Here is a 21,799-nt window from a genome sequence, read left to right as displayed (position 1 = left end):
ATAAGAAACGAACAACATAAAATTAATCTATATGAAGGAAATTTTAGTTATTATGATGGCCTGAGTTCATTATATATGAAATATTTTCTTATAAGTTGGAAAGGAGTTGTAGTTTATTTATGTCTTCCATAAAATATTATGCAAAGTGTACTAGTTTAAAAAGGTTGACCTTTGAGTAGGCACAAAAGAGCATACTTCTAGTGGGCACAAAATGAGTTGAACTCGAGGTTTGAACAAAGGGAGAACCTTTTGGTCTATACAAAAGGTTGACCTTCGGAGAGCAAGAATGATTTAGCTCTTCAAGATAAACAACTAAGCTGTAACACCCCAAAAAATTACATACATGGAAGTGTAAAATAATAATAATATTATTAATTATAAATTAATTAAATATTATTAAACTGAATTAATTAAATAAATAATATAATAGGATATATATATAACTTTACTTTATTATATTATATTAATATTATATATATATATATATATAATATTAATATAATATAATAAAGTAAAGTTATAATATATATATGGTTCTTGAATGTTCAGGAACCAAATTGAATTTGGTTCTCAACCCCCCTACCAAATTGAAATGGTCTCTGGCCGTGGCTCTCTCTCTCATGCTCTCTCTCAACTTTCTTTCTCTCCTTCGTCCCTCCCTCTCTCTAGATTACTTCTTCATCCATAAGCCGAATCGAAAAATGAACACCACCACGAGGTCCCGGCTTCAATCCTGAGCAAATTAATTGGAGCAGATTTTAGGTTTAGGCTTCTTAGGCACCACTCCAAGGCTAAGGTAGGGAGAATGGATTTTGTCAAGCATATTTTAAAATATTCTCAATTAAATTTGAATATATGAATTTAATTATATTTACGTGATTTAAATATATGCCCAGGTTTGGAGATATTTTGGAATTAGATTAAACTGCGGGGATTTGATCATATTGGTATTTTTAAATATGTTGGAAATTAAATTTAAATATGGGAAGTGGATCATACATGCATTTTTTTTTAAAATTTAACCAGTTAACAAGAGCATGTGAGCATAGGAATATTAAAATAATTGTAATTCTAGGGTTGAACTGATTAAACTGGGAAAATATGTTTTCAGGGTTTTGAGTTCCGAATACTGTGGGTGTTGGTTTAGAGATCTTAGCAGACATCTTCTCAGTAAATAGGTAAGGGGAATAAATTATAAAAGATATTTTTTAGGAAATTAACAGGTTAATTTAAAGTATGTGAAAATGAGAATACTGTATATGGTTTTGGAAAATTATAATATGAATATTTCCCTGTGATTATTATATTATGATCATCAGATAAAAATTGTGTGGCATAAGGAATGTGAGATAACAGTTTTGTACTTGGAATGTAATTTATAGTGAAATATCTGATTTGCATCGAGATATGATAATATGAGATATATTGATGTGTTTTATACAGATAAGAAGATATGAGAAACCCAACTATGTTTTATATAGAAATGATGAAATGTGATACACATATATGTTTCACTGAGAAATGATGAAATGTGATATACAAATATGTTTTACAGGAATGATGAAATGAGATATACAAACATGTTTTATGTTAGTTTTGGTGCAACCCCAGGAGGGGGGGGGGGGGGGGGGAGGAATTGGGTATTTAAAATTTATCACCTAGGTTTACTGGTTTTTTCAACAGTGTAGTACAACCTAGGGTCAGTCTATGCAATCAACAAATAAACATACACGTGCAGTAAAAGTAAAGTGCGAGAAGTAAACAGTACATGCAATATGTTATCGAGGTTCGGCTAAATTGCCTACGTCCTTGCCTTGGCTACACTAGCACAAGGATTCCACTACTGCTCACTTAACGAGTGGAGCGGCACCAGTTACAACAAGGTCAATTCAAGGGGCTGACCTCAACCAACATGCCTTATCAGGATGGTGCACCTAGCTTTCTTAACCGGCTCTAAGCCAGTATGAGATTATTCAACAGGGCTAGTCTCCCTCTTTAGGCCCGTTCCTAGAATACAACCAATGTGTATAAAATTTGTACACGAAAATACGTTTCTATACAAGCAGATATGTGCACCAGTACAACTCAATCAATATTGCAAGCACGAATGATATGTAAATATACTCAGCACTCTAATGTGTGCTAAACACTCAATCAAGTATAGATTATCAGTCCAGACCTAGAGTGTATATTAAAGAAAAATTTGAAACACAACACGTGAATAATGCAAAATTAGATTAGGGTTTCAAATATGCTAAGCAAGTTGATTCAAACAATCTCAACAAGATATTTCAATATACAAAGAACAATGAAGTTGTTTGAAAAACTAGCTTTTGAAAAGGATTTTTGCACACAAAAATATAGGTTTAGGTGTCTTGCAATGACAATGCAAGAACCATAAACTTCTAAGTCTTTCCACACAAAATTTATCAAGTAAAATTGGTGGAAGAACTTAAAGCTATACTCTCAAATAAAATCAGTCAAATAATATATCAAATGAGAGTATTAGCTAGTAAGACTAAGAACAATTATTTTAGAAATACTCACAACACTTGAAAGATCAAGAAATATGGAGTGTATGAGTTTTTTGGAGTAGTATAGACTAAAATAGGGTTTTAGAAGTTGAGAGAATTTTGGCCTTAATCAAAATGTTAATCCTTACTAATTATGACAAATGAATAGGTATTTATAGGCAAGGAGGATTTTTTGACCGTTGGGGACACAATGGGAATAATTAAATTTGTTTCAAAAGCCATTAAGAAAATTAAACCAGTTTACCCCATTAAAAAATCGATAAAAAATATTTTAACCCGCGAGGTTCGAGTGCCCGAATAGACTCACTTAGAAAATCAGTTTTTAATGGTTCGAGTGCCTGAGAAAATGGTCTGTTGGCTGAACAAAAGTCAGTAGCATTTTGTTTGTAAATTCAGGTGCTCGGTTCCAAGTTTGGTTAACCGAGCTAACCAATTCGGTCGCCCGAGCCCAATTTGAACGTGATCATTTGGTCGACTGAGTAGTTGAAAAGTGCTCTGACACAGGTTCGGGTGCACGAACACAAAGTCAATATATTGACTTGTTCGGTCGCCCGATCCATTTTACACAGCTAAGGTTCAGTCACCCGAACCCTCTCAACATTTTCATTTAAGTTCATTTTTAGCCAATTTAATTCCCCTGATATGAAGAGTGATGTTGGGGACTTTGTGTACTAAAAGTAGGTTCCTAAGGTCCAACTAGGGTTTGTTATGAGCATACCTACCTACCATGCATGATACAAATTATTACAAGCTGCAGGGTGTACAATCCATAATAAATATTACATCCCAGAATGAATAAATGAAATAATAAATACAAATACAACACACAATTCTTCATTCTTTGCCATGGACACCGCACGCCATCATGGTATGTCTTTTAGTCCGAATACAGGTGCACAATGAACCTGCATGTAAGCCTTAGTACAACCATTAGTACCAAGAGTATTTGTCATGATCAAAACTGGATGTGACCTATCAGGTCAACATTTTACATAGAAATGATGAAATGTGTAATACGGATATGTTTTATATAGAAATGACGATATGTGATATATAGAGTCATGTTTGATATAGATATGATGAGAATTATATAGAAATGATGAGAATTATACAGACATGTTTGATACAGATATGATGAGAATTATATAGAAATGATGAGAATTATACAGATATGATGAAATGTGGAAATGAGAATCCTAATGGACTAGAGATGTATAGAGAGCACGGTACCGTTGCCAGCATATGTGTTAGTGCAACCATACATCTTAGATAAAGTGTGGCAGTAACAGTCGATTGGGCCTGTGAAGAGTAGAGTTACCCCCTGGGGTCCGGACCAGGATTGGGTATGGGTAGGCCAATCGTACTACATACTCGTACATTTTTGATCTAACCTTGTAGGCTAACCACAGTTAGGTCCTGCCTTTGGGCCGCACAACCTGGTCATGTGGGGTGAATACATGATGATGTGATATGAATGTCCTCAAGATGGTTCCTCATTATTGATGCGATAATTAAGTCACATATGTGATAAACAATCATGAGCTACATACGCGTCGTGTTATATACTAGTGGATACTCATGAGCTAGAACATGTTTATGGAAAGTGAAATAAAAAATGAACAGCCATGAGTTACAGACGCGTAGTGTTATATACTAGTGGATACTCATGAGCTAGAATATGAATATGAGAAATGAAATGAAAAATGAACAGCCATGAGTTACAAACGTATTGTGTTATATACTGGTGGATACTAATGAGCCAGAACTTGAATATGAGAATTGAAAGCTTATGAAACTATGTTTATATATATATATGATTATGAATACATATTTGTATGTTTTTCTCAATTGATATAATCATTTAAATGAATGTGCTATGATATACCAAAACTCATGTTGCCACACACTGTCAATAATTTATTCTGTCTTACTGAGAGGTGTCTCACTCATGTAAATTTAATATTTCAGGGAATACCAGGAATCAAGTCTAGAAAGCTCTAGGGTAGTTCTGGTTGCCTGTGTGTAAAAGGTAAGTATTGATGAGATCTATCATATGTGTAGTGGTGTTTTGGGATTCTTGGTATTGTATTAAAGTCTAGCTCTAGAGAGAGAGTTAATGATGTATTTTGATGATGTAGCACTTTGGTATTGTGTTTGGGATTAGATGTATACATGTTTTTTTCACTGCTTGGTATTTTTATAAGTGATGGATAGATCACTCGGTACCCCACTTCGGGTCGGGTCATATTGATATATGGTATTAGAGATATTTGATAGATGATTGATTATTGTTGTTTATTGTATTGAAAGAAAAAAAATGGTAGAGAAATATCAGATTGTCACATAAGCTCTACTCAAATTCAACTATTGGTATTTTGTGTAAAAGATATTTCAAAAGCCTTTTGTTGACTTTTTGAGTCCGATTCCTGATTTAGATAATGACAAACCGCAAGTTCTTATGTGTGTATCCAGTGTTTAAGCAGACTTGATATGTTAGCACACACATAAGGGAAAGGATGGTGAAAGCCAGAAGACCTTAAAGCTTACATCAACTGGCGTTTTCCACGGAAGACAGAAGAGCAAAGATGAAGAAGAAGACTTATGTTTTTAACTTGTAATGCATTTTGTTTCATATTTGGTCTATAATAATGCATGACATGCATGATGTGTATGATAAGATCAACATGACCATAAATTGACCATAGGGAACCAAATGACCGTAGGGCACCCTTCAGTAGATCAAAGGTTGACTGACGCCGAATTTTTGGGGTTAACTCTCAAATACCTTAAACTAACTATAGGTTCCAAATTATTACATGAAATAGCCCCCTATAACTTAGAAGTAACAAATATGTGAACATGGTCTTTAAAATAGAGTTAGGAGATAAATTTTTAAATACCTAATTCACCCTCGCTCTTGGGAATACACCAATTCCAACAATTGGCATCAGAGCCTCGTGACATTGACTTAAACGTTTTTACTAAAAATTGAGATGGCTCACATTGGTGTATCCCCATTTGGAGAGGGACAATCACCTACTTGTCCTCTATTATTTTATTGTGTTGATTACACCACCTGAAAAATTAGAATGAGTGTATTTATAAAATCAATGGATTGGATGACCTGACGGGTGATTGTTTATGGAATTTATATGTCCTTGGATGAAAATGACATTAGGTTAATGCATGCAAATTCATATGTCATGGACATGCTATATCTTGCATTAGATTCTAATATTTTTGTTGATATTGTGGCATGTAAGAGTGCACAGGAAATTTGGGATGAATTCGAAAAGAAATATGGAGAATCCCAGGAAAGGGAGATCGCCACTCTAGAAGCATCAAGTTTAAATGATCAGGTAGTGGCGAATCATGAGTTAGTAATCAACGAGGAGGTATATGATTCACCTCTTATTTCAGTTTGTTATGTAGTTGATGATTCTTATGTTGATTGTTGCAAAATATCATGTGGTGAATCATCTATCAAACTTTATGAAAATATTGCTGTTGTTGTATGCAATGATTCATGTGAAAATTATTGTGTTAATTCTTTTGTTGAATCATGTGTTGAATTGAATAATGAAAGCATGCTGTCATATGAAAAACTAGAAAAGACTTTATTGAAAATGAATAAATATCTAGTTAAGTTATCTAAGAAGAGATCATTTTTGAAAATTAAGAATAAGGGGATAGCTATACAATTAAAAGAATTAAAAGCTTAACATGCTATCCTTGAGAAGAAAAAGATAGAGAAAGTTTTGAAAATTGTCTGCTTAGAGAAAGAAATAGATGATTATTCTAGAGTTACACTCAAAGTTAAAAATGAAAAGAATAATCATAACAAACCCTTAAGAGCTAAAAAAAAGAAACTCTTAAAAAAGGGTCCATATTTAAAATCCCACAGTCATAAAAATTTTCATGCCTCATCTAGAGAAAATAGAACAAATAAGCAAATTTCCTCACATGCATATAAAGCCTGCTTATTTAGTGAAATGAAAAGGCACGTTTGGTCTGCTTGTTTATGTAGGAGTATCAGAGGCTTAGATAGGAAGATGAAATGGGTAATTATGATGGCAAACTTCTCAAGTCCTAAGGAAAAATGGTTTCAAATTGAAATTAACTAATTATTTTTCTTCCTTAGATCTTAGGATTATGTCTAGGGGTTGTGATGATTAAGAGGCTTGGGAAATGGTTTAGGCTTAAAATATAAAACCTTAGTATATGCATTCCCAATACACTATCTTGTTATACTAAGAATCTAAATCCACTTCCAAATGGACAAGACACTTGTGTCTAGTAAATAATTTCTAATGCTTAATTCATACTTGAATATAAAACTTTAAGCAAAGCATATCTCTTGTCCATTACACAGGTCTGAGCCTTAGGGAATCAATCTTGCCATATATAGTTATATACCCTAAGCTTATTCCAGAACATAAAAGCCTAATCAAATATTAGTCATCACTCTAGGCTTGAAGCACTATTGATCATAAATGACTAATATATATTGAGTACTCATCATAAGACATCCCTTCTACTCACTAGTTGTATCCTTGCTTCACATCATAATCATATCTGAAGGATACTTTCCTTTCTCCAAAGAGTATTGTTTACAATATTCATATTCTCCTATATGCTCTTTGCTTAAGCCTGTACATGATTACTAGCACGAAAATATTTTGGAAAATGTCCAGCATCTCATAAACACTCTTTTGAACTTTATAATGATCTATCTTTCAAGAGTATTAATCCAAAATTCCTTTCATTAGCTCTTAAACTTTAAGTCAAATCAATTGGAGCTTTTGATTGGTATGAAATGGCTGATATGATTGTCTAGGTTCTATCTAGATGATGGAACAAAATTCATAGAAACCTATACACGAATAGTAAAACTCCAAAGCCATTCTTATCTTGTGCCTCTCACAAATTAAGATTCATAAGAAAATAGGCAAAGTAGGCTTATGATCCTAAAAAATATTGATAGTGACTTTTTGGTCCAATAAGCCTATGTTTACAACGCCAAGTTTATATAACTGAAAAATATTAGGTTACTTGGCTTAAGAATTTAAAAAAATTGAAAAAGGCATAAAATGAGTAGAGTACATAATTGAGGGGGAGCATTTATCTTTCATGTCTATATAAATTTGAATGCTCTCATATTCTTATATTGTTTACGCCTTTATGCCTCTATGTGTATAGCATTGCAGCACACTATCCATGATTCAATAAATGGCTAAAATTTCTTTGATGGATAGTTTATATATTTTCTTAGCACGAACTACTATTGAGTTATATTGAATATCTTGAGTTGATTATACTATTGGATTGCATGCTTGTTATTGAAAGCCTCTTGCATAGCGGATGCAGTGATGTGTATTGCATGTTGGTAGTGGATATAGGTTCTTGCATGCTTAAACTGAATTATAAATTACTTGTTTGAACCTATCAGGTATAAGTTTTATGGGAAAAATGTCCAATTTACAGACGACATGCTACCGAAATTTCGACAGGAATTTTCCCAAAATAAAACTTTGCACATAGATGATTATGATATAATAAATGATAAAATATTTTTGAAAGGATGAGTGAAAATTAAATAAATATTAAATTTCATCCTCACATAATCATCAAATATTTAAGGGAGCTGAGCTCCATCCCTATAGAAAGAACATAAAAGACTCACATGCATCATCCCGCTTTTTGAATATTGAGGCTCTTCTAAGTACCTTGAACATCACATCCAGTTCTTAAAGATTTATACATAGATATGGATTGTTCTTGGTTGTGAACATTATAACTATGCCTTAATATCTATTTTTGATGCATTTGTGACCTATAGGGACGACTATACTAATTAGGGATAAATATAGTTGATATCTATTCAGTATAGTTGGCTTAAGGAGTGCAAAAATAGTTGCTTATACTGCATGACATGCTTAATGAAATTAATTTTTGCTTAGTATAAGCAATTGTGTTCATCTAAGCTCGTACTCCAATTGATAGGGGGAGCATCTAAAATGAAAATTCTATCTTGCTATGCTCACCAACTCTTTTAAATCTTAGATATTTATTGAAAATTCATTGGGGGCATGTATTTAAGTGTATTGTTTTTATTGCATATCTTAAGTTAATAAATAGAGTTTTGCCACAATTATCTGTGTTGCCATAAGATCCTTGTTTTAAATTCTTTGATATAATTAGGATCGTTGTGGTTGTGCTTTTCTGGTAATGCTTAATTTTGTACTTAAATGAAATACCAGAAAAATAGTGCTTGCATTATCTTTAAAGTTTCTTTTTCGGCAAGCACACCCCTAGTATTTCTTGAAAATATCATAAGGGGGATATATATATTTATATATATGTATATACTCATATATATTTATTTACATATTTTTTTATTTATTTGGCAAGAAATGATTTTACATGTGATATATCTTATTTTCTTACTTATGTACATTAATGTTATATCATTAAAAGTGTTTTTATGCACAAAATACTATATGATAAAAAGGGGGAAATGTTTTTCAAAGGGGGAGTTTTCTTTTGCTAAATTTGTTTTAAATGACAATTTTTATTTTATTTTATACTTAGCCCTTTTTGCTGATGCCAAAAGGGGGAAAACTTTTATGAGCAAAATGTTTAACCAAAAAGGGAAATTTTTAAAAACTTTTATGAGCAAAGTGTTTGACCAAAAGGGGTAATTTTTTAAGGACATGGGGTAATTATCTGAGCTGCATGCATGTCTGTATTTGTACCCTATTGCTAAAACTGAATGCAAATTTTTGAACTGTCTTCTTTCGTCAATATGCACATGCTTGTTTAAATTTAAGTTATGAATATTCTTAGGGGGAGCCTATTTAGGCTAAACCCCATTTTACTCTGGTGCGTTTGTCATCATCAAAAAGGAGGAGATTGTTGACTTTTTGAGTCCGATCCCTGATTTTGATAATGACAAACTACAAGTTTCTTACGTGTGTATCCAGTGTTTGAGTAGGCTTGACATGTTAGCACACACATAAGGGAAAGGATGGTGAAAGCCAGAAGACCTTAAAGCTCACATCAATTGGCATTTTCCACGGAAGACATAAGAGCAAAGATGAAGAAGAAGAATAATGTTTTTAATTTGTAATGAATTTTGTTTTATATTTGGTCTGTAATAATGCATGACATGCATGATGTGTATGATAAGCTCAACATGACCATAGATTGACCATAGGGAACCAAATGACCGTAGGGCACCCTCGATCGACTAATGCCGATTTTTTTGGGTTAACTCTCAAAGACATTAGATTGACCATAGGTCCCAAATTATTGCATGACATAACCCTCTATAACTTAGAAGTAAAAAATATGTGAATATGGGGGCCTTTAAAAGAGAGTTAGGAATTGAATGCACAAAAGTTAGTGTGTTCGGTCGACCAAACCCTAACACAGAGAGACACTTTGGTCGACCGAACCTCCCTAGGGTTAAAAGTTTTACTATTTGGTTGACTGTCCTCAAAATGAACTTCAACGCCACGGTCAACCGAACTGGCAAATGGGGAAATACCAACACCCTAGTCAACTGAACTTGGATGAAAATTGGCCTGGTCGACTGAACATCCAAATTTGGTGAACCAAACTTAGCCTGGTCGATTGAACCTCGGAGGTTCCAAAATCGCCTCAAGTTTGGTCGACCAACACCTCAATTTAAAAACACCCTGGCGATCGAATTGAGTAATCTGATCAACTGAACCTTAAAAATGGTCGACCGAACCTCTCGGGTTGCTTGAATTTTACCAAGGTTAAAACGGGGTTATTTTTTATCAACCTTTCTTAAACTTTCTCAAAAATTCCTAATATGTCCCTAACGTTAAAAATCCTCCAAAGTCTATATATACCCCCTCCACTACTCTTTTCTTAACAAGAAGATTAGAGAGAAAATTCTCTTAAAATAATTTTTTCTTCATTCAATTTTATACTCTCTTTTTTCATTCTTTGTTAAAAGAGAGCATTCATATTTTGGGCATTTGTTATTCAAGGCATCCACTCTCTCTTTGATTTTAATTTCGAAAAATACTTTTGAGAGTGGTCTTATTGTTTCTCCCACAAATTTTCATTTGATAAATATCTTTGGGAGTAAACTTTCTATGCTTGTGAATCTTGCACATTTATTGCAAGATTTCAAAGCTAATATTGTTTTATTGGAAAATCCTTTTTGAGCTTGAATCCTAGATCTCCCGCACTTTGTTATTAAATATATTTTGGACATTTCATTTGAGGTTTTATTTAGATCTTTGAAGAGCACATATTTCATATTTCATTTTTGTCAAATATCATATATATTGTTTTTGAGAAAAATCATTTGAAAGCAAAAACCCTAGGCTCTCCTGAACTTTATTTGAAAAATTATTTTTGGGAGATAATTATTTTTTAGGGTTTAAATCTTTGAAGTGCTTTATTATATACACCTAACTCAAAGAGTGCTTAAGTTATTTTGAGAAAATCACATACTTACTTGAGCTTATATTCATATCATGTGTGAGTGTATTTGAGCTTCATATTATACACATCAACTTGTATTAGAAGCATTTATTTGTACACATTTGATTATCTATTGTACTCCCAACGTGTAGTCGGAAGAGGGAGACTAGCCCTGTGAATAGTCCCAGACTATTTCAGAGCTGGTTAAAAGAACTAGGTACACCATCCTGGTAAGGTGTTATAATTGGTGTCGCTCCACTTGTGAAGTGAGCAACTAGTGGAATCCTCTTGCTTGTTAGCTTGAGGTGGGGATGTACGCAGTATTGGCCGATCCCTAATAACATATCTTGTGTGTAGTAACCCAGATAATTATAGAAATTAAATAATAAAGAAAGAAGAGGGAAAAAAAGTTTTCAAAAGGGACCTCAGTAGGGTCTGCGTTCATCGAAAAATAGCCTTCTTAGACACATCTACGAGGATACGAGTCTCATTGATGAGATGATACCGAGAGGTGTGATTTCAGAGCTTATGGATCATCGACAAGCTCCTCACTTTCATCGCAGAGATACCTTCTACGGCTCGTCGATGAGTACGTTTGGCTCGTCAACAAGGCCACGTGGTGACTGCCTATATATATATGGAAACCACATTTCAGCAAGAGAAATCATTTTCTCTCAGCTTTCTCTCTCTCCTGCACGACTCTTTCTACTTCTCTCTAGATTTTTTTCCCTATTTCTCCTTGTTTCGGCAATCAAAAGTCGCCATGTTGATCGTGGGGAGATTCTCTATAAGTCTACTGGAGTAGATTGTTGGTTAGGACAACTTAGGTACCATCCCAAAATCAAGGTAAGTAGGTTATTTAGGTATTTTCAGTATTATCAGACTTATTTGAGCTCAGCTTTTGTATTGTATGCGAATACACTGAAGTTCTATGTAGTAAATTTAGGGTGTTATGATTTCAGGGTTTTGGGGCTTTTACTACAGGGAGGTTGGGGAATCTAGTAGGTGTTTCTAGGAACCCAGGTAAATAATAAATAGTTTATAATTTAGGAAATATCAGTTTGAGAACTATTTTGAAAATTTAGTTGAATGACAGGGAAGTATGTATGTGTAATATCAGGATTTTTGGTATTATGGACATTTGAGCGTGAGTTTGAATTTAGCAGATGAGCCTAATTGTCAGGTAAGGAGAATAAATTATGTCAGGTATTTTCAGAAGCTTAACTAATTTAAATACAACATGTGATTATGGAAATATTAAATATGATTATTTCTAGAAGAAGTTTATAGATATTATAGGCAGATCATTATACCTGAATTATCACTCAAGTTGTGTGGAATAAGTAAATAAATATGATATAGCATTTATTTTCAGAAATTACATATGTTATAGTATAGTGTTTGGGAATACTGCCGTTGAACAGGAAAATAGATTTAATCTGTATTATTAGAGAATATGATATTAGGGCAGATTTTATGTTTAGAATATTACTTATACTTGTGTGGCACGAGTATGATTTTCTATGGAAATTATGTTATATTGAAATACTACAATTTCTTAGAATAAGCATGTTATAATAAGTTTTCAGGAAAACTGTAAAACAATATGGGAACTATGGTTTAAAAATATTATGTTAACAAAGCAGAAATTTTATGCTCAGTAAGATATGATATGACCGACTTTATACCGTGATTGGTATGAAAGACGATTGTTTATAGAGTTATGTAGATAGGTATAATCGTATTCCCTCCTCATATATGGGCCAACATGAGATTATTCTCCCTGTATACGAGTTAGCATGAGGATGAGTATAGAGTAGAGTCCCTCCTTGTATATGGGCCAGCATGAGGTTATCCTCGTCGTATACGGGTCAGTATGACGATGAGTATAGAGTATAGTCCCTCCTCGTATATGGGCCAGCATGAGGTTATCCTCCTCATATATAGGTCAGAATGAGGATGAGTATAGCAGAGTTCCTCCTTGTATACGGGCCAGCATGAGATTATTCTCCTCGTATACGGGTCAGCATGAGGATGATTATAGCAAAGTCCCTCCCTGTATATGGGCCAGCATGAGGTTATCATCCTCATATACAGGTCAACAAGAGGACGTGTATGACAGATTATTATAGAGCTATGATATGACAATTCCATACAGTATTACGATATGACAGTCTTATTAAGTATTATGAAATAACAGATATGAACAGTGTTATATAAAGTTATGAGTATAAAGTATAGTCCTTCCTCGTATACAGGTTAGTATGAGGTTATCCTCCTCATATATGGGTTAGCATAAAGAGGAGAATGGTAGAGTCCCTCCCTGTATACGGGCTAGCATGAGGTTGTATCCTCCTCGTATACAGGTTAGCATGAGGATGTGTATAGTAAATTATTATAGAAATATGATACAACTGTTTTATATAGTATTATGATATGATAGATCTCTGCAGTATTATGTTATGGCAAATTATGATAGAATTATGTTACGATAATTTTATGCAGTAATATGGTTCAACAATGTTGTATAGAGTTATGATTATTTATGCGGAAATGTGAATCTATACTAGGTTTTGTATACATATTACAATATGATTTTATACCAAGTTATAGTTATACAGGCATGTATATAGATTTATGAGAATAAAGTATTTGGTGAACTAAAATACATTTTGGAATGGAAATATGTATTTTCAAATATATGTATATAAGTGTGAGAACAGTATAAATGATATTGCAGTAAAAGTGCATTAATAAATCGTTATATCTTGCTTACTTGACAACTCACCTCCCACACACTGATAATAATTTATTCCCACTTACTAAGAGGTGTCTCACCCTATGAAAACTTAAACATTTTACATATTCACGTGGAGGATAGAAGTAATCAAAGTAGCACAGCAGAAGCATGGGTGGGATAGAAGGTCTTACCTAGAATTGTATTATTTTATTATGTCTTAATGATTTTTGAGCAGTAGGGATGTAATTTGTGATGTCATTGATGATATTATTATATTGAGATGATTTAGTACTCTGGTAATTGATTATTAAGGTCTTTCATTGTATGAAATGTTTAAGTCATTACAGGTGGTAATAGAGAAATTGAGTGAAAATTCTCGGGTCATTACATTGTGTCTGCTCTTAAATTCCTGCACTTTAATTTCTTGCACATGTATGCTCATATTTAATTTTTTTATGAATGTGTGCATGATTTAAATATTGTGAATGATTAAGAAATACTTAGAAAGACCCTAGGTTGTGCATTACTGTTGCTGGTTAATTTGATCTAGGAGATAAATTTTTAAATACCCAATTCACCCCCCTTTTGGGAGTATACCAATTCCAACACCTTTAATGCTTCTCTCCTCTAATGGTTATTCCAAGAATTTATTCAATTTTATTAACCATTATAAAATTGGTTATGATCGTTAGCCATTGTTATTGACAGTTTTGTGACCATTTTATAATAATTATTTATGCATATGCATATATACATACATACGTATATATATATACACACGTATGTATGTATATATATGTGTGTGTGTGTGTGTGTGTGTGCATATATATGTATATATATATATATATATATCTATATATATACACACACGTATGTATGTATATATGTGTGTGTGTGTGTGTGCGTGTGCGTGCGCGCGCATGTGTATCTTAAGGTTTGACATATTTTTAGAACTTGATTTCTAAGCTTTCTTCTTCTTCCTTACAATTTTTTTTTCCTCTAAAAGTTTATTTGTCTTGGTTAACCAAGTTGTGTTTGTTGAAATTGGTGTATTCCCAAGAAGGTTGGGGGGGGGGGGGGATGAATTGGGTATTAAAATTTTTTTCCTAGGTTCAATGTCCAGCAGCAGTATAACACAACCTAGGGTCTGTCTAAGCAATCCCAAATACACAGATAAATATAATATATGAAAATTAAATCATGCGCAACACTCACAATCTAATGAAAATAACATACATGTGCAGTAAATAAATTGGAGAATTACAAAGTAGACACACGATATGTTATCGAGGTTTGGCCAATACTGCCTACGTTCTCGCCTCAGCTCGCAAGCTCGAGGATTACCGCTATTGCTCACTTAACGGGTGGAGCGACACCGTTTACAACCAGGTCAAATTTCCAGGGCTGACCTCAACCTTTACAAACTCTCCTTACGGGGCGGAGAAGGCCTTACCGATCCTTACGGGCTAGAGCAACGCCCCCTCAGGCCACGCCTGGAACACAACAATGAATATCAAATTTTTGCGTACAAAATGAGTGCTTCTATGCTAAGCAGATTTGCACCAATACGCACAAGCAATAATCAATCCACTCACAGATAATAGTATTTATGCTCAGGTGAGATTGGTCAAGTGAAACTACTCTCAAGATAATGTCAATATGCAATAAACGTGTGAGAGTGTACTATAATAATATCTTTGAAACAATATATGTAAATATTTCAATTACAAGTAGGGTTTTAAAGATTTAGAAAATATAGTCAAGTACCTCAAAAAGATTTTTAGGAACTCAAGCACAAGAGATATTTAAAACCAAGCTTGTCAAAAATATTTTATTAAAATAAACAAGACAAGCTCAAGAGTCTTGCAATAAGAATGCAAAGACTCATAAGCTTAACAAGTTTCCCAAAAATGAATTTATGAATTAAATCACTGGGGAGAACTTTCTAGGCTTACTCTCACTAAAATCAAAAATCAAACTACACAAATATGAGTATAAACTTGTATAAACACTATGAAGTAACTCAATATACTCTCACTCAAAAAGGTTTTTCAAGGGAATGATCAAAGGATGAGTATATGGGTTGTGTATGAAGAAAGGGCTCTTAAAAAATTTCAAAGAAAATTTTCTTAATCAAACTCTGTAATCTTGGCTTAATCTTTGCAAATGAACCCATATATATATATATATATATATATATATATATATATATATATATATATATATATATCCACTTATAAAATTTTGACCGTTGGGACACAAGGGTAATATTTAAAATTGTTTAAAACATGTTTAACAAAAATAACCCTGATTTACCGTTAATTACTTGTGGTAAAATTTGGCCAACCCAAGAATTTCGGTCGATTGAGCCGTAGGTTTTGTCACCCGAATAGACACAACAGAAAAAGTAAATTTTGAACTTCGGGTGTCTGAATAAGGGTTCGGTTTGCTGACCAAGGCAATTTTCCAATCTGTCTGAGGTTCGGTCACCTGGTCTCAAGTTCGGTCTACCGAACTTGCACATTTGTTTGCCTGGAGGTATTTTGAACGTGAAGTTTGGCCACCCGAGTTGTTGGAAAAAGTTAGGGTTTGAGTTCGGTCGACCGTAGACACTCAGTTCATTTGAATTCGGTCGCTTGAAGTCAGGTCAACTTTTTGACTAGTCAACAGTTTGGTTGACCAAGGAAATTTAACTTGCTTGGTTCGGTCATCCGAAGTCCTTATGATTTTAAGCCTAAGTTCCATTCTTTAATTTAAATTTACCCTTCATGACATGTGAGTGTAGTGGGGTCCTGTGCTCTAAGTGTGTCGGAACCTAAAGTCAATCTAGAGCAACCTTAGCATACATTCCTATCATGCATGATGGAGTTATTACAGACTATACTGAATTACAAACCAGAATGAAGAATATAAAGATAAAAATACAAATGAAGTATAATACTCTTCAATCTTCCTTGGAGTCACCATACGCCATCATGATATAGAAATATTTTCAACTTCGTGCGTAGAGTGAACCTATATGCAAGCTCAGGAAAAATATCAGTACCAATGTATTTTTCATTATTAAAACGAGATATGACCAATTAGGTCAACAATATCCCCATTTTTTATAACAAATACTTTATGCAAAAGTGGGTACAACCAAGAAAGACTCCCCCTGACAATGTGCATAAAGAGAGTTAAAAGCTCAATTAATTATTACTAATGTACCCAAATTTGCCTCTTCTCCCCCTTTTGGCAACAGCAAAAATGGTCTAGATGAAAAAAATTAGAGCATAAAGGTAAACAAATAGTAACAATCATTTAGATACAAGATAGAATTTAGAAAGATTTTTAGAAATTTTGGTTGCATGCTGTTTGAAAATGGAGCATTTAAAAAAAAAAAACAATCTATAACTAAGTGACCTTTTTGAGTTCAACAAACAATTTGCAGTAATTTACATCAAACAACTCAAACAGTCTAGTATGGATCAACTTAAATAGTCAAGTCAAAAAAATAATGTGCTCATGCAGCACAAAATGACTGAAATATATTCTCGCTAGATATAGAGTATAGCAATGAATAATGTGAGGTGACATTTAATTTTTCAAAGCCGTAATTTTCTAAGTGAAGTGGCTCCCCCTCTGATTATGCATTCTATTTATTCTTACAACTTGAGCATAAGACACAAGTATTTTAACAATTTATAAATGCACAACATGACAAAAAATTAGCTTTTACGATCTTTTCATGCAAATTTTGTCTTTAAAAGAAATCCCCCTTTAGAGATAATCAACAAGTGTTTTGGGGATAAGTTTTACCAGAAAGGATTGGATTTCAATCCAGCAAGATGATTGTAGTTACCTAGAACAAATCATTCTTAGGATAATCATGATGCTAAAAAAATATATATATTCTAGAAGCACAAACTCAGATCATAATGTGCAGTTTTATAAAGCATAGGATGTGTGCCATGAATTTTAGAAAATTTTGGCAACATTTCGTTTAAAAATATCACGTTTCCCATAGAGACCTGCTTACAAAACTAGTTATATCATATAAATCTCAATAATTTTGCATCAATTAGATGCCATTCAAGTCTAATGATCTATAAATTATATGATTAGTAACGAATCTATATACATGCACAAGCTTCAGATATTTCAAGTTAATTTGAGTTAAGTGCAAGTAATTTAAAATTTAAAACTGATTTTGTATGCACATCCATCAATCTTTTGGCAAATGTTTGAATATTTTGGGAAATGTTAGACGAAAATCTGGTAGCATGCCTCTGTAAATAGGACATTTCCTATAAAAACCCGCATTAAAAAGATTCAAGCAAACAATATATATCATTTAATTTGAGCATGCGAGAACCTAAAATTTCTACCAGCATTCAATACTTATCAACTGCATCCGTCATGCAGGAGGCTTTCAATACAAGCATGCAATCAGGCAACAATCGACAAATCAAAATATATAATCTATCTATCATAGAATATAAACAGTAGATAACAGAGGATAGATATAAATTCACTACAGTATTCACATGAACATTTAGGCATAAAGAAAAAAAAAATGAGAACATTTTAATTTATATAACTATGAAAGAATATATGCTCCCCCTGAGTTATTCACTCGACTCATTTTATGCCTTTCTTTCATCTTCAAGTTCAATAACCAAGAGTTATAATATTTTCAGTGATTTTAGATTGGCTTTGAGTTCTTAGACTTATCGGACCAAAAAGTCATAAATAATACTTCTTCAGGGTTATAAGCCAGCACATGCCTCTTTTCTTTTATGAATTTCAATGCGTGAGAGGCACAAGGTTGGATGGCTTTGACTTTAATTGCATGTGCATAGGTCTCTTTGAATTTTCATTCCATTATCTAGATTTAAAAGTTAGTGCAACAACTCTAGCCGTTCAAGATTATTGGAAGCTTTAAGAGATTTGACTTGACGTTTTGAGAGCTTATGAAACTAGATAGGATAAATACTCTTAAGAATTAAATTATTATTAAGTTCAAAAGAGCATTTAGAATGAGTGGACATTTTCCAAAATATTTTCATGCTAAGTAATAATGTCCAGGTTTGAGCAAAGAGCATCTAGGAGTGTATAAATTTTTTGAATGCAGCTTTTTGGATAGTGACATGTATCCTTTAGATATAATTACTATTTGGAGCAAGGATACGAACCAAGGAATGGGTGAAACCTTATCGGATATGATCGTGGTTTGGTAAGGAGTTCCTATGAAGGGGGTGGTGAACCAAGATTAGAGGATTTTTATATTTTAAGTTCAAAAGAACAACTTGATTTAACAATAAAATATGAATCCCCCAGTGGATGCCTCTAATTTTGATTGTGAGAGGGATGTCTTATTATTAGCAAAAAATAGATATGGAATTTATTTTCATTGGTGCTTATGCTTAGTGTGATGACTAAGCTTTGGTCTAGGCTTTTAAGACTAACTAGTGAGTTTAGGATTAGATGATATATAGTGTAAGATGGATGCCCTAAACTACAGACTAGTGCGATGGACAACAGTTGCTTAACTTAAGATGTTATATTTAAGCAAGAGTTAAGCATTTATAATTAATTACCTGGCAAAGATGCCATGTCCAATTGGAAGTGGATGCAAATACTAGGTTTTTATATTTTAACCCCGAACCACTCCCTAAGCCTACAGTCATCACAACCCCTAAACCTAGGAACTAAGGAAGAATTAAATAATTAAGTAATATTAATTTAAATTCATTTTTCCTTAGGTCCTACAAGGTTCACCTTCATGATTACCCACATCATTTCTTTGTCTAAACCTTTGGCACTTCTAAATAAGCAATTAAACTAGACGTGCCCTTTCATTTTATGGTGCAAGAAAGTTTTGAATAAATGTGAAAGATTGTGCTTGCATACTCAATATTTACTAGATGAAGCATGAAAATTTTTATGACTTTGGGATTTATAAAATGAACTCTTTTTTAAAGATTTATTCCCTTTAGCTCCTAAGGGGTTATCATGATTCTCCTTTTCATTTTCTTCCAAGCAGTTAATATTCAATATTTTCTCAATATTTTTCTTCTCTAGAATAGCATGATAATATTTTAATTCGTATCATTGCTTTGCTATCCTTTTATTCTCATTTTTCAGAAATTGATTTCTACTTAGATAACTTTGCAAGAAATTTATTCATTTTCAATAAAGTTTTATCTAGCTTTTCATACGAAGACATGCTTTCATTTATCAATTCAGCACATGATTCATCATAAGACATATCACAACAATCATCGTATGAATCAATACATGCATTGTCATCAAAGCAATTATTAGAGGCAACTGATGATTTAACATACGATATATCACAAGCTTTAGTATAAGAATCATCACATGAATTATTGCACGAATTAGCAAATGAGGCAGAGTAAGAATCATATACCTCAGCTTTTATCGATATTACTAGCCCATGATTTATCTCCTCTTGATCATATAAGCTTGGAGCATTCGGAGGAGTTATCTCCTTCACTTTGGGCTCTCCATATTTGCTTTTCTAACTCATCTCGGATTTCTTTTGCACTAGAACATGCCACAATCTCAAGTAGAATAATAGACTCTAAAGCGCAATACAGTAAATCCATGGCATGTGAATTTGCATGCATTAAATTAATATCATTTTCATTAACGAACATACAAATTCCCTTGACAATCACCTGCCAGGCCCTCCAGTCCATTGATTTTATAAATATGCTCATTCTTGTTTTCCAGGCAGTGTAATCAACACTACAAAATAATGGAGGACTGGAAGGTGATCATTCCTCTCTGAATGGGGATACATCAATGTGAGCCATTGCGATCTTTGGAAAAAACGTTTAAGTCTATGCAACAAGACTCTGATACCAAAATTTGGAATTAGTGTATTCCCAAGAGGGGGGGGGGGGTGAATTGGGTATTAAAAATTTTGTCCTAGGTTCAATGTCCAGTAGCAGTATAACACAACCTAGGGTCTGTCTAAGCAATCTCAAATGAGTAGAGAAATATAATATACAAAAATTAAATCATATGCAACATTCATAGTCTAACGAAAATAACATACATGTGCAGTAAATAAATTGGGAAATTATAAAGTAAACACACAATATGTTATTGGGGTTCGGCCAATACTACCTATGTCCCCGCCTCAACTCGCAAGCCCAAGGATTACCATTATTGCTCACTTAATGGTGGAGCGGCACCATTTACAATTAGGTCAAATTCTTAGGGTTGACCTCAACCTTTACAAACTCTTTTTACAAGGCGGAAAAGGCCCTACCGATCCTTACGGGTTAGATCAACGTCCCCTCAGGCCACGCTTGGAATACAACAATGAATATCAATTTTTTGCGTACAAAATGAGTGCTTCTATGCTAAGCAGATTTGTACCAATACGCACAAGCAATAATCAATCCACTCACAGATAATAGTATTTATGCTCAGGTGAGATTGGTCAAGTGAAACTACTCTCAAGATAATGTCAATATGCAATAAACGTGTGAGTGTACTACAATAATATCTTTGAAACAATATATGTAAATATTTCAACCATAAGTAGGGTTTCAAAAATTTAGAAAATATAGTCAAGTATCTCAAAAATATTTTTTTGGAACTCAAGCGCAAGAGATATTTAAAACCAAGCTTGTCAAAAGTATTTTATTAAAACAAACAAGACAAGCTCAAGAGTCTTGCAATAAGAATGCAAAGACTTACAAGCTTAACAAGTTTCCTAAAAATGAATTTATGAATTAAATCACTGGAGAGAACTTTTTAAGCTTACTCTCATTAAAATCAAAAATCAAACTATACAATGAGAGTATAAACTTGTATAAACACTATGGAGTAATTCAATATACACTCACTCAAAATGGTTTTTCAAGGGAATGATCAAAGGATGAGTATATGGGTTGTGTATGAAGAAAGGGCTCTTAAAAAAATTCGAAGAAAAATTTCTTAATCAAAATCCCTAATCTCAGCTTTTTCTTTGCAAATAAACCCATATATATAGCCACTCATAAAATTTTGACCATTGGGACACAAGGGTAATATTTACATG

This window comes from Malania oleifera, chromosome 9 (genome assembly GCF_029873635.1).
Source record: "Malania oleifera isolate guangnan ecotype guangnan chromosome 9, ASM2987363v1, whole genome shotgun sequence".
NCBI classification, from domain to species: domain Eukaryota; kingdom Viridiplantae; phylum Streptophyta; class Magnoliopsida; order Santalales; family Ximeniaceae; genus Malania; species Malania oleifera.
Note: the sequence above shows the minus strand (reverse complement) of the source record.